Consider the following 12,765-nt stretch of genomic DNA (forward strand, 5'->3'; position numbering starts at 1 on the left):
TTTCTTATCGTACACCGCACCCCTCACGACCGGCAGATAATGGTGATTACCCGTAGCCAAAGTGCTGGCTGGGCTGCTGACGAAGCCCGAAAAGGAACAGAATTGGAACAGAATCGCTACGTTATCCCAGCCCAAAAATTCACAAACTATGACTACAAAGGTGCTTTATTCTAAATGTTTCACTGTCGCTGTGATGACTCCTTTAACTGTTCCCAAAGAAGAGGGTTACGTGAGCTCTAATTGAACTGAAAGGCAATCAGTCCCAGCTCCATAACGAAGGCCTGTATTTATCGGGGGCCAACGTATACTGTATATACTGTATGTGCATAGTGCACCCAAGTTCGTTGTATCCGGGAATTCGCAATTAAAGACGCGCGCATCAGATTGCGCAGTGAGTACCGTCCGACATACGAACGAACGAACGAACGAACGAACGAACGAACGAACGAACGAACGAGCGTGCGAGCGAGCGAGAGAGCAAGAGAGCGACAGAGGTGGAGGACACAATAAATGGATTTTTCTAATCTTCATGCTTCTGACGTTATCTTTCGCGCTTAATCTTTCTAAATTTCCAGGCAATCGCCATTTTCTAAACACGACAAACAATTGTCGCGTAATTGTTGCGGTTATGGCGCAATATTGTGTTGAAAATGATCAATCAGCAATGTCACAAAACCGTTCGCAGCCCGAAGCTACGGATTTTAGGCAAGTCTGTGTGCTTCCCATTATTCCCGAGCTGGATGAAACGCTGCAGTTTCGGTTCATCTCGCAGGATGCTAGTATAGTGCCGGAGCAATCTTTGTAGAAAACTATGGTTGTGCTATACGGGAACCATACTCCTGAAGCAGAAAATGATTCAGAGCCGGAATTGCTGAAGTCTGCTGATCTCTGTATTTCATTTCATTTTAGTTACCAGAAATACCTTCATCATCAGTCTATACTTATGTCTATACTGTTACAGACGCAGACCTCTCCGAGTAATCTCCAATAGCCCACGCGCGTGTCTTGCGCCAACTGATTCCATCTTGTGCCTGCAAACTTCGTGATTTGATCACACCACCCAATTCTCTGCAGTCCTCGACTGCACTTCCCTTACTTTAGGACCTATTCGTGTAACTCTAAATAATAGACCACCGCCGATTATCTGCTTCGGAAGCATTACATGTCCTAGCCATGCAGGCCATTTCTTTCCTCCTCCTAATGTCAATTATTGGCGGCGAGGAGTTACGGAGTCGCCATCTATCGGAAGCGGCTCGCTGGCGTAGTATGAGGGATCACGTGGCGCACTCCTCATAGGTTTTGCTGTCAGCGCTCACTGAAAACACCACGCGCGAGCTCTTCCGGACATTTCTGTAAGTACTTTCGAAACGAGGGAAGCTTTTTACTGTCTAAATAATAATCTTGGGCAAACTGAAAGAGCACAATCGTTTACAGACGCTATCTCTTTACCGAATGCGTACAGTGAACGCCACTGCGCGCGGTCGCCGCGATGGAGTTTCCTGAACCGGCTTCTTGCGTGAAAGGTAGGTAAACGCTGAGAGCAAACTACGTGAAATATGTTCTTATAGTGTTTGTATAACTAAATGGAGCGTAATAGAATGAAGCCTCAATGCAGCGATCGCACAGATTCGCAGCGACCGACTGCGCGTCTGCATGCTTGTCCGCGCACTGTTTCGCTTTCGCCGCGTGCCCGTTTTCGCACTGTGCCATGAGCTTTAGGCCGCAGAATATGAGCGTTTGACAGTATACAAGCAACCATTGTTGCGTGGGCGCTATCAGAGCTGTTCAAAAAATAATTTCATTGTAGAGACTTCGACGCCTACGGGGACTGTGATGTACGTGCCGTCGCGACGATTCAAACTTTTTTTATTCTAAATTCTTTTACCTTTGAATATTATTTCTAGAGTTGCGTCACACTGTATGCTTATCGGTGTTCTCAGCGTGCGATTTCCCTCTGCTCCTCTTTTGTAATCCAGTGCACTAATTCATAACACAAACATGACCATATGCCATGCTTTCTTTTTAATGTGCTTTTTACCGCTCCCTTTCCACTCCACTGAACTTGCCAGTATCTATAGCATCGACAAGTTCATAGACCAAACCGTCGTGACATTACTCGGGCAACGGACTCGGGCGAGCGTCGACCTCAGTGCGCGTTTTCTGAACATCACAGACACGGCGCCGTAGCAGAAATCTTCCTCGCGTCTGTGCTTGCTGGATACTCGAGTTGTAGCCGATGACTGTTTGCCGGTTTTATGGTTCGCGAGCCAAGCTTCACGCGGCTTCTTGTCCTGCGCCTACGTGTGAAGAAGGCTGACATCGGCCTCCGTTACGTACGTCCGGCACTGCGGCACCGAGCAGTAGCCTACCATGTTGCGCGCCTTCAAAGGCAGCCACTACCTATTGTAGTGCTTACAAGCGTTGTAAAGGAGACACTCGAAGCGGGGAAATCTCGCCACTAAATGAGGACCGCAGCGTACGAGGGAATTTAAACTCTCGTTTTCAGCACGCTTCGGCGCTCTCGAAGCAGCCGAGGCGGCCGCTATGTCCACGTGATCCCTCCTAGCACGTCACGCCGACGGTGGCGCCAGCTTTTCCAGTGGTGGAGCTCGAGGCCAATAATATCGGCTACCGATGTTTGCTCCCTAATGCGTACCGCTGTCTTCGTATCTCTTAACGTTGCGTCAACCTAATATGTGCGGCATACCAAGGGTCCCGAATGAGCGCCGCTATTTATAGGCCGCGCACACGCGCAGTTCGTACGCGCTATATACTGCGACCGTATAGTACCTCCGGCGTTGCATATATGGCTTCGAAACGCGAAAGGCAACCCTGCAGGCGCTGGCCTCGCTCGACGCACTAACGCTGCGTCCGCATGCGATGGTCGAGCTAGTCGTGCGCGTGTTAATTGAATATATAGGGTAACGTGCGCCAAGATTAACGATCCAGCGAAGTGATGAATGGCGGACTCGCTTTTTCTATAACACGCAGTTATCGGCTGGGTCTACTTGATGCTACCGCAGGTATATTTCGTTCGCTGCAACGTGCGCATTTTCGTGGTCAATTCGACCTTCACAGCTGTATAGTTACACGCGCAAGGCTGTTTCCGAGGCCACCTCTGGGAAAATATACGTAGAATGCGTTCTTGTCGGAGGCTTCGTCGACGCAGAGCCGCCGGGCTGGTCAGTGCGTGGCGACGTAATAGAGTACGGCGAATAAACGGCGCTGTAAGCTGCACGTCACCACGTATACTTTTCTCAATGTAACATGCACAAGACGTTGACAGCTGGCGCTTGAGGTCGCGGGTTTGATCCCTGCCACGACAGCCGCATTTCGGTGCGAGGGCTAAATGCGAAAAGCACTCGTGCACTTAAGATTTAGGAGCGCGTTAAGAACTCCAGGTGGGCAATATTAATCCGGAGTCTCTCACTATACGGCGTGCCTCAAAATCGTATCGTGGTTTTGGCACGTAAAACTACAGAATTATTTTAATTTGCTATAGCCGGCGCAGATAAGGAATGAAAGAAATTGGCTCCGGCTTTATTAAGTATAGTTTCAGTTTGTTATAATAGAGAGTTATATAGCTTACCCGCAAGCACATTACTCGTTGCGGTATGCCGCGTGTTACTGTATAGACGTTTACGTCAGCAGCCGTGTTAGTGACGGCATCATGCGGCACAAGGTTTACTAACCAAAGAGAATAGAAAGCTGCTATTGCAACGAGACTCCACTTTCCGACTAACTGCGGTCGTAAAGCGTCGGTAGCGATATAATCGTTCACAGTACCTTATTTTATTTTATTCGACGAGAACAGTCACGTAACGCAATCGTTCAAATGCTATGTTGATGGCGTAAGCCTCACAAAGTGTCACTTGCTACTGTCGTCCCACGGTTTCGGTGAGCCTGTATATCCGTAAACTGTATGCTACGTTTGCAGAGAAGCTAGAAATATATATGATACACGTATGTGTAACCTATTACGGTGTACCAGCTTACCGGATACGCATAGACGCAAGCATCGGTTGTTGACCCACAGCGTTATTTGAACCGCCCAATCAAACGCTCTTCTGCTCTATGGGAGGTCACTCCTTTGCTTTGAAAGCTAATATCATTGCCTATTGCGACACATTTTTCTAATATAATTGACTGATAAGATAAATTAGATAACCAGATAACCTTTGCTTAGCCTGCGGTGGGTGGTCGAAAATCGTGGCGGAGCGCAGCGGAAGGTTAAAAAATGCCGATGAAACGGATTCTCATCGCAGAAACTTTGGCAGAGGGATGCCGTATACGTGCCGACAGGGTTAGTCCAAGTTATACTGAGACGCAAAAAAGGTTCACTGACGATAACGATACTCCCTAATGCGAAATTTGAGCGCAGCCATGTGTTTGTACTTCGCGATATGTTGGCTGGCGTGGACAGTCGGCCTCGTGCGTTACGTTGCAAACGGAGCAAAGTGTAGCGCCACTGCCTCGCTAATGTGGAGCTCGCGAGGGCCAGCGCGTGGGTGACGCGTGAGCGCGATTCACAGCAGCCGCCACCGCCGACAGACCAACCAGACGACGCGCGCTACTCTGGCGCCATCTCGTAGTCATCGTCGCCGCGCTACGCTTCGCTTCTCACGCTTTCGCCGTATACCCTCCTCTGCTTTTCGCCGCATGGTTCCGCGGCACCCTCCTCCCCGCTTTCCTCCTCGCGCCTCTTCTCTCTCGCCACTCGCGCTCTAAAATTTAATATACGCAAATAAATCCATTCTCCCCGGCAACTCCAAGTAGCCAGTGCCAGAGCTATCATCGGTGGGCAGACATCTGGTATTCCTTTCGAAACGGGGCAGTCTCTGGCTATACAAAAAAAAAAAAACAGTTTTCTCGGCATATTAATGCATCTTTAGTGCTTTCTCATCACTCTGACGGGTCAGTTGTCGCGGTTTTATGACGTCCCGTGACAGAAATGCGAAGTCGGCGCAGCCCGGAAGCATATTGGCCAATCGCCGAAGGCTGATCTTGAGGAAAGCGTAGAATCGGAAAGAAGCGTATTTTTTGTTTATTTGTTATACTCATGCCTAATCAGTGTGTACATGTGGTGGGGAGTTCTCGCTGTTTTCGTGACACTGCGTGACAGACAGGCGAAGTGAGGGTAGCCCAAACTTTTTTGACCAATCGTAGAATGATGATTGCGGAAATGGAATAGAAACAGCTTGTACTAATTTTACGCTATAGCGCCTTAGAACACACAGAGCTGTTATTGCAAAGAACAACCGTATTATACTTGTGATGGTGTAAAGAGTCAGCAGCGACCTAATGAAGATGACCACTCTTCTTTATTTTTTTTCGTCTGACGAGAACACTCATGAGCACTATAAACGTTTTTTAATGCCATGTTGCTGAGTGAAGCACTGCAACATGTCGCTACGCGCACTACTGCTGTCGGACACGGCTCCAATGTTTCGTTAAACTGGCATTTTGTATAGGATAATGCGTGCACGGGGAAGCTAAAATCACGCACACGCACACACACGCTCATAAAGACGCACACACATACACACTTTCTCGCTCTCTATCTCCACTCGTACTTTCGAATACGCCCAAATATGAAAGGAAACAGGATTGAGAGCACTGGGAAAGAAGGTGAAAATAGCAGAAAATGGCAGTTGGCGGAATCCGCGTGTAATTTTAACGTTGGCTGCGATTTGTCCTGTTCGCCGTATAACCTTCGACCGCTGTAAACAGGGTAATTCAGCGCGCGTTGGCACACCCCTTTTTTTTTTAGGAAGCAGCACGGCAACAACGTCGCGCCTACCTGTGACGCACAGTATTCATTACGTGCCTCCACCTTGTAAGACGCACGCGGCACCAGTAACGCCTACTGCTAACGAAGTGAGGTGTTTTCTTTATATATATATATATATATATATATATATATATATATATATATGCATACAGCGGGGCCGCAAAAGTGACGCTGGTGACGGCGGCGCATGCTAGGATAACTGCGGTGAAAGGCGTCAGGGAGGGCCATCCAGCACCCTCCTCCTCCTCTTCCTAAACACACGCACACGCGCGGGGCGTCATGCTATAAGCTCGCAACACGCTATCCGTGACGTGCCAGTTCTTGCGATTTCCGTCCCGCGCCCAATGTGCCGTCCCGTGGCCGACTTTCTTCTTAATTTTCCGGCTTCGCGTGGACTGGGTGCCGCCTTCGCCGCCTTTGTCGCGTTGCCCTAATGCACGCGACCGCCAGTGGGCGTTGACGCCTTTACGCACGGCGCGCCGTCGGATGTGTGCGGCGCTGAGGTGAAACGAGAAAGTTGCCATTCATTCGGGCGCTCGTCAAGGCGCCTTCCTGCCGGCCGACAGTGCGCCGGCTTTGTCGCCGTCGCATCGCGCGACTTTGCGGCGGGGCGGCAGCTGCTTTTGCCAAGTTGTGAATGCGGCCCCCCGTCGTATTATGTGCGCTCGGAGCTCGAGGGGCGAGAGCTTCCTGGTTTGTTTGTGTGTCGGAGCGCGTGTGGCCGGAAGGTACGGAAAACGCCGCATTAAGAAAAATAAAAATGTCGTTAAGACGTTTTATTTGTCGCGCAAATGTTCCGAGCCTTGTTTCCTGTCTTCCTGCGCATGCGTGTCACGAGGAAAAAGTGTTACGCGCGACGCATACCAGCGATACCCTGCGTGGTATAGGTGAGTTAAGTGGGCGAGCAGATCTGGAAAACGTCGGGAACCGATGCGACACCTGAGAAGTCGCGGCCGGTCTCGCTCAACGCGTGGCTGCACCCCCTTGAAGCGCAGCAGTCTTATTTTCCCACCCGCCGTGGTTGCGTAGTGGCTATGGTGTTGGGCTGCTGAGCACGAGGTCGCAGGATCGAATCCCGGCCACGGCGGCCGCACTTCGATGGTGACGAATGCGAAAGCACCCGTCTACTTAGATTTAGGTGCACGTTAAAGAACCCCAGTTGGTCCAAATTTTCGGAGTCCCCCACTACGGCGTGCCTCATAATCAGACCGTGGTTTTGGCACGTAAAACCCCATGTCTCATACGAACGTGCAGAATCAGTAGCAGTTTTCAGTTGCCCCATAAGTCGAGTGTTAACGCTGTTACCATTTTTTGCCTATACTTAAGGTGTTTTGAGTCTGTTCGTCTGTCTGTCTGTCTTGCGGCCACCCAGTGGCCCAAGTTTTTTCCTGCTTGGGCCACAAGGTGGGTGCCCCTGGTCGTGATGCCGTCGTGGTCGTTTCGTTGTCGTCATCCCGCCTTGGTAATGTGACTCGTAACGCCGTCGTCGCCATACAGCTTTCGTGAATCGGCACGTCATTGTCATCGTACACTCGTCATCATCCCGTTGTCCCCATTCCGTTGTCATACCATCGTCGTCGCCACATCGTCGTCATAGAGTCATCGCCTCACTTTCGTTGTCGTGCGTCGTCGGGATGTCTCCGAGGTCGTTGCATTGTCATCATTTAATCGTCGTCGCACTGTCGTTTCACCATCGTCGTAACTTCAGCGTCGTCGTATACCACTTTCGTACCGCCTCCACGATTGCGAATGTCGTTATTGTGGCTGCTCGCCAAGTGATAATTTAAATCGCATCGGCGGCCGTTCGCTGACGGTTGATCCTGTAAGACGTTGCCTCACACGTCAGGGCTCGCCTAAAGAGCATCGCATGTCGACTGGAAACCACTGGAAGGATAGTATATAGGACGTAGCGCGCCCGACTGCCGAGTCTCCCTGCACTTTGGTGCACCGCAGCCAAATACCTCGTGGCGTTGCGCGCTCCACCCCAACGCCGCAGCAGCTAACACGGGAAGACGGAGTGGTACAGCATTCGGGATTGAGACGACGTATAAGGTGCGACACCGATTAGATCGAGCAGAGCCGATTAACAGGGACCGACCGAACGGAACGGCGGCGCGGGCGGGGTTTGTCTCCGCAACGCATCGCCGACACGTCATCGCCGTCGTCGTCGAGCGAGAAGGACCTCGGGAAGACGAGACGAAACGTGAGAAGCCGACGAGCTGAACGGAGCCAATCCCATTATCCACGCCGCGTTGCGCGTCTCGGCGTGGCGCGACTCACAGACCAGTGGGAAAAATCGTGCGGCGCGCTTCCTTTTGTTGCTCGTTGCCGTCGAAGAAGACTTCGCTGTGGTGGTTGGGTCCGAGGAAGTCGGCACCTTTCTTGTTCTTCCTTCGCTGTTCGGGCGACGGTGGTGCCGGCATATATGTTCACAGTGCCACACATACACACGCGCACACACGCAGAGACACCTGCGTCTCTCGTCATGGGTGTTTGTAAGCGGCACGGCACGTAGACGTTCGCGGTATATAAGCCCGTCGTCCATTGTTTTCATCCGCGTCAAGTAGATGGGTGTTCAATATGGCGGAAGCGGGGCGGCCGGAGGACTTGGTAAAGAAGGAGGAAGGCGCGAAGAACAAGAATGAAAAATAAGGAGAAGCCAACGGAGAAGAGGACTGCGTCTCGTGTTTCTGAACTCCGGGAAGGAGAGAGACAACAGCCTCCCCCGTGAAAGCCAAGGAGACGCGTCTTGCCGAGCGTGTGATGGATGGGGTTCCGCCGCGCTGCTGCGTAGGAGACACGGCGGACCGTTTCGAAAGGTGACAAGTGTTGTACTCCTACAATGCTATAAGCAGCCCCGGCCCGTGGCTCCGCCGATACCTTCGGATGCTGCTTGTACACCTGTACGAACCTGCTGCGTCCTCGCCTGTCCCGCGGTGCTTCTCTTCGGAACAAAAGGAAAGCAGAAGAAGACGTTGTTTGTCCTGGACCGCTGCTGCCCTGTGTATCACGAAACCCCCACTCACCGCTTTTCTCTTCTTCTTTGCGACTCGGACACAAAAAACGACGTGACACGAGTCGCAACAACGCGGCGTGACTCTCTGCGGGATCCCACAGGAACAAAAACACGCGCTCCGTCGATTCAAGAGGTGACACTCTTCCTTGAGTGACGGCTCCATTCTTGCGAGTTCCTGTACTTTGCGTGCGTCTCTCGCTGTCTTTTACTTCGTTCATCCGTTCGTGCACTAAGTGTCCGATGGCGTGCATGTGTACGTACGGCTCGGCGAGAAGGATGCGGGCGGTCGTGCTAAGGAGTGTCCATGCGAAGGGGGTCACGTGGTCGTTGCCACGTGTCAACCCTCCCATTGGCTCCACGAACGGCCCAGTTTATCTGCACTGTTTTCAAGAACGTCAGGAAAAAAAAAACGAATCGCGCGAATGTGCCTTTTTTTTCTATTGCGATAAAGACTTGCCCTTAAGGCGTAATTCTTGGTGCGTATACGTGTATTATACGTGTGCTGTGAGGCCTGTGTTGTGTATGAATTGAAGCAGTGTTTTGTGGAATCTGTTGTCATGTGTCCAGCGGTCATAGCTGGTTGTCACACTGTAGCGGAGGCCGGCTTGCAGTAGGAGACGCGAGCGTTCCGATTTTAAACCAGTACATGTCTATATTAGGTGGTATGCATCTGCTTCCATCACAGGAACGGAGCAGTATGGACACGTAGCACCCAGTGGTAAATGCGACCAGTTCCACCTTGAGATAACAGCCGGTGTAAGGGCCACCCCGGCCCGAAGCCTCCTAAGCACAACTTCCTCCGCCCTAGTAAGGTGAAGGGGGAGGGAGCAGACACACGGTGGGATAAGAGCGCGTGTGTCCTGCCGGAGAAAACTTTTACGGGCTCGGAGCGAGTTAAGGGTTTGAGGTGGGAAGGGAATAGGCGGAAGATCAGGATTAGGAGGGTAGTGTGCCTGCTGGTCAGCAGCAATGTTGTGAGGGTTCGCTGAATGGCCTTGAATCCAGTGTACCTTGACGCAAGTAGCTGTTTTACTATTCATAGTGTGTATTGTCTCGCAGATTTCCATCACCTTATCAACCTTCTTGAGTTCCTGAATAGCCGCTAAAGAATCTGTGAAGATATCTAGTTGCTTGATGGTAGGCAGCTTAGACGTCGCATCTTGCACAGCGTCGTGGATGGCTTGAAGTTCCATTACTAGAGCGCTGGCTTCCGTAGATAAATAGCGCTGGTGGCCGCTGATGAAATTATGCGTAGTAGTCAGGAATGATGTCCTTCCACCGTCTGGGAGATTGGCAGCATCCGTATAGACTTTGCAGGTGTTAGCGTATGATGCATCGACGATATTGTGTTCGTCAATAATACCTGTTGCATCGCTGCGTCGTAACTTCGTTGGCTTATTAGTCGTGACGCTGGTGAATTGCCAGCGAGGCATTGGATAGGACTGATTGTCAATCCGAGAGCCGCGTTGAAAATGAGCATGCAACGCAGCGACATCCGGAACAAGTTGCCTTTTTATTTCACGTGCTTTTTCACGTTGCAAAATTAGCTCTGCAATTGCGTTGAGCTGGGCATGTTCCTGTAAGGTTGGTATCGGAGTGATGCGGGGCAGTGCTGTGATTGTGCGCATAGCATCGCGATTAATCGTCTCCAACTGTGCCAGCTGTGCCAAAGTCAGCCGTGGAAATTGTGCCTGATATAAAATTCGTGGCTGCAAGACTGCACGCACCAACCGTCGAGCTACGTCAGTACGAGCTCCAGCTGCTTTTGCTGCAATGCGACGAATAAGGTGAAGTGTTTTTGTCGAACTCTGTCTGGTTTTACGGAGCCAGTGTGTACCACTGCCGGAGTGGTGAATATCGAGACCCAGTATGCGGACCCCAGAAGCCTCAGGGATTGTCACCGTGCGGTCATATTGTAGTCCCTGCATGCAGAATGCAGGGATATTCTTCTAATGAGGTGTGTGTTCGTGCGTGCTTGCGTGCGTGCGTGCGTGCGTGTGTGTGTGTGTGTGTGTGTGTGTGTGTGTGTGTGTGTGTGTGTGTGTGTGTGTGTGTGTGTGTGTGTGTGTGTGTGTGTGTGTGTGTGTGTGTGTGTGTGTGTGTGTGTGTGTGTTTGTGTGTTACTCTTACGGTGCACTGTATTGTGACACCCGAGACGTATATATTACCGAGAGGCGGTGCTATATGCTGGTGGCAGCATCTTGGGATTTTGCTTTCAAACAGGCTCAGAACAAAAGAATGGTAAATTATATGTAACGGTACAAAATGCCGTGCCAGTAGCGCTATATATATATGCTGGGATGGTACAACGTAGTGATTCCTTTCGCTCCGTTCCGTTCATTTCCTATGACCCACTACTAAAGACCGGCCGAACCGGGTGATAGCGATAGCGGAACGACTGTTCGGAACATTGACGAAGTGCAAAAATTAAACGACTTGCAATCAAATCCATGCGTTATCCGAGCCCCGTCTTCTCGTACAAACTGATATGCGACGTTGTCGCACCGACGGCAGTACTTGTAGGCTATATATGCTGAAATTTTGAGCAGCATGAGCTCTCTGGGGCCAGAGTTCCCATATGTCAAATCCAATAAACAAGAAAGAAAACGACCACCGCGTGTGGCCCCGTGTGCCACTAAACGGGGAAAAAAAAATATGGAACGCAAGTTTACCGGCAAGGTGGGTGCGAATCTCCGTTCAGAAAAGGCACGTCCTCTTACGGCGTGGACGCCCGCTGAGGCCTCTAGGAGAGACGACAGCCTCGGCCTCGTCACACGCCAGGACGGCGCGAGCTCTATATGTATATGGGCTTGTTGGAGGGCGACCAAATGTTGGGGAAACGCAGCGAAGAAACGCAACCGTAACCGCGACCGAACCTCGGTGCGATCATTAGCAGTCATCCTCGCAAGGTGAGAAGCCTGCGAAGAACAATGGTTGCAGACTCGTTGTTTTTCAAGCGAGCGCGCCGGCGCCGGTGTGACTCTTTAGCCGTCGAGCGCATGTCGCTGCGCGCCGAGACGGGTGTGACGGGTGTCACCTCTTCACGGTTCGCGACGCCGCCGAGCGCATGGCGTCGCACGCGCACGCCTGCGACAGCTTATGCGCCGTCTCCGAGGCGCTCTCCAGGCGTACTTAAGTGGCTGTCGTCGTAGTCTCGATACGAGAAATGTAGACAGAAACAAAAGAAGGCCATCTTCTTGGGAGTATACCTTGCCTTTGTGCGTTCCCGCAGTAACCCAGAAGGAGCAAAACGTAAATGTCTGCAACAGGCTGTGTTGCATTAACCACAATGATAGATAGATAGATAGATAGATAGATAGATAGATAGATAGATAGATAGATAGATAGATAGATAGATAGATAGATAGATAGATAGATAGATAGATAGATAGATAGATAGATAGATAGATAGATAGATAGATAGATAGATAGATAGATAGATAGATACTGAACTTAATGAGCAGCTGGAGGTGTTATCCTGGACGATGGCCTAATATTCTACTCCGGCTGTTGTGTGATATTGTTCACAAGCGGTACGTACACGCGCATGCGCACAGACACACACACACACAAGGCGCACAATGCAGCTGCTACCTATAACTTTAAATTAGGGTGTTTCACCTGCCAAAAAATATACTATATGATTATGAGGCACGCCTCACCCCGCAGAAGCAGAAAGACACCTGCTTGTCTTCCTTTTTCAATAAATATTTTTTCTCCTCCTCCGGATAAATTGGCTTTCTTTAACGCCGGCCTAAGTCTAAGTAAACTGGATCTGTCTGTCTGTCTGTCTGTCTGTCTGTCTGTCTGTCTGTCTGTCTGTCTGTCTGTCTGTCTGTCTGTCTGTGCGTCCGTCCGCGTGCGTGCGTGCGTGCGTGTGTGCGTGCGTGCGTGCGTGCGTGCGTGCGTGCGTGTAATCTAAATTGGTCCGTGATGTTCACCCCATTTTTTGCTTTGT

General features: G+C 50.8%; 1 protein-coding gene across 1 annotated transcript in view; it reads left to right on the forward strand.

Annotated features, from left to right (window-relative positions):
• LOC142576139 (uncharacterized) overlaps positions 1–12,765 on the forward strand; it is a 199,177-nt gene that overhangs the window by 151,987 nt on the left and 34,425 nt on the right. The window lies entirely within an intron of this gene.

This window comes from Dermacentor variabilis, chromosome 3, assembly GCF_050947875.1.
Source record: "Dermacentor variabilis isolate Ectoservices chromosome 3, ASM5094787v1, whole genome shotgun sequence".
NCBI classification, from domain to species: domain Eukaryota; kingdom Metazoa; phylum Arthropoda; class Arachnida; order Ixodida; family Ixodidae; genus Dermacentor; species Dermacentor variabilis.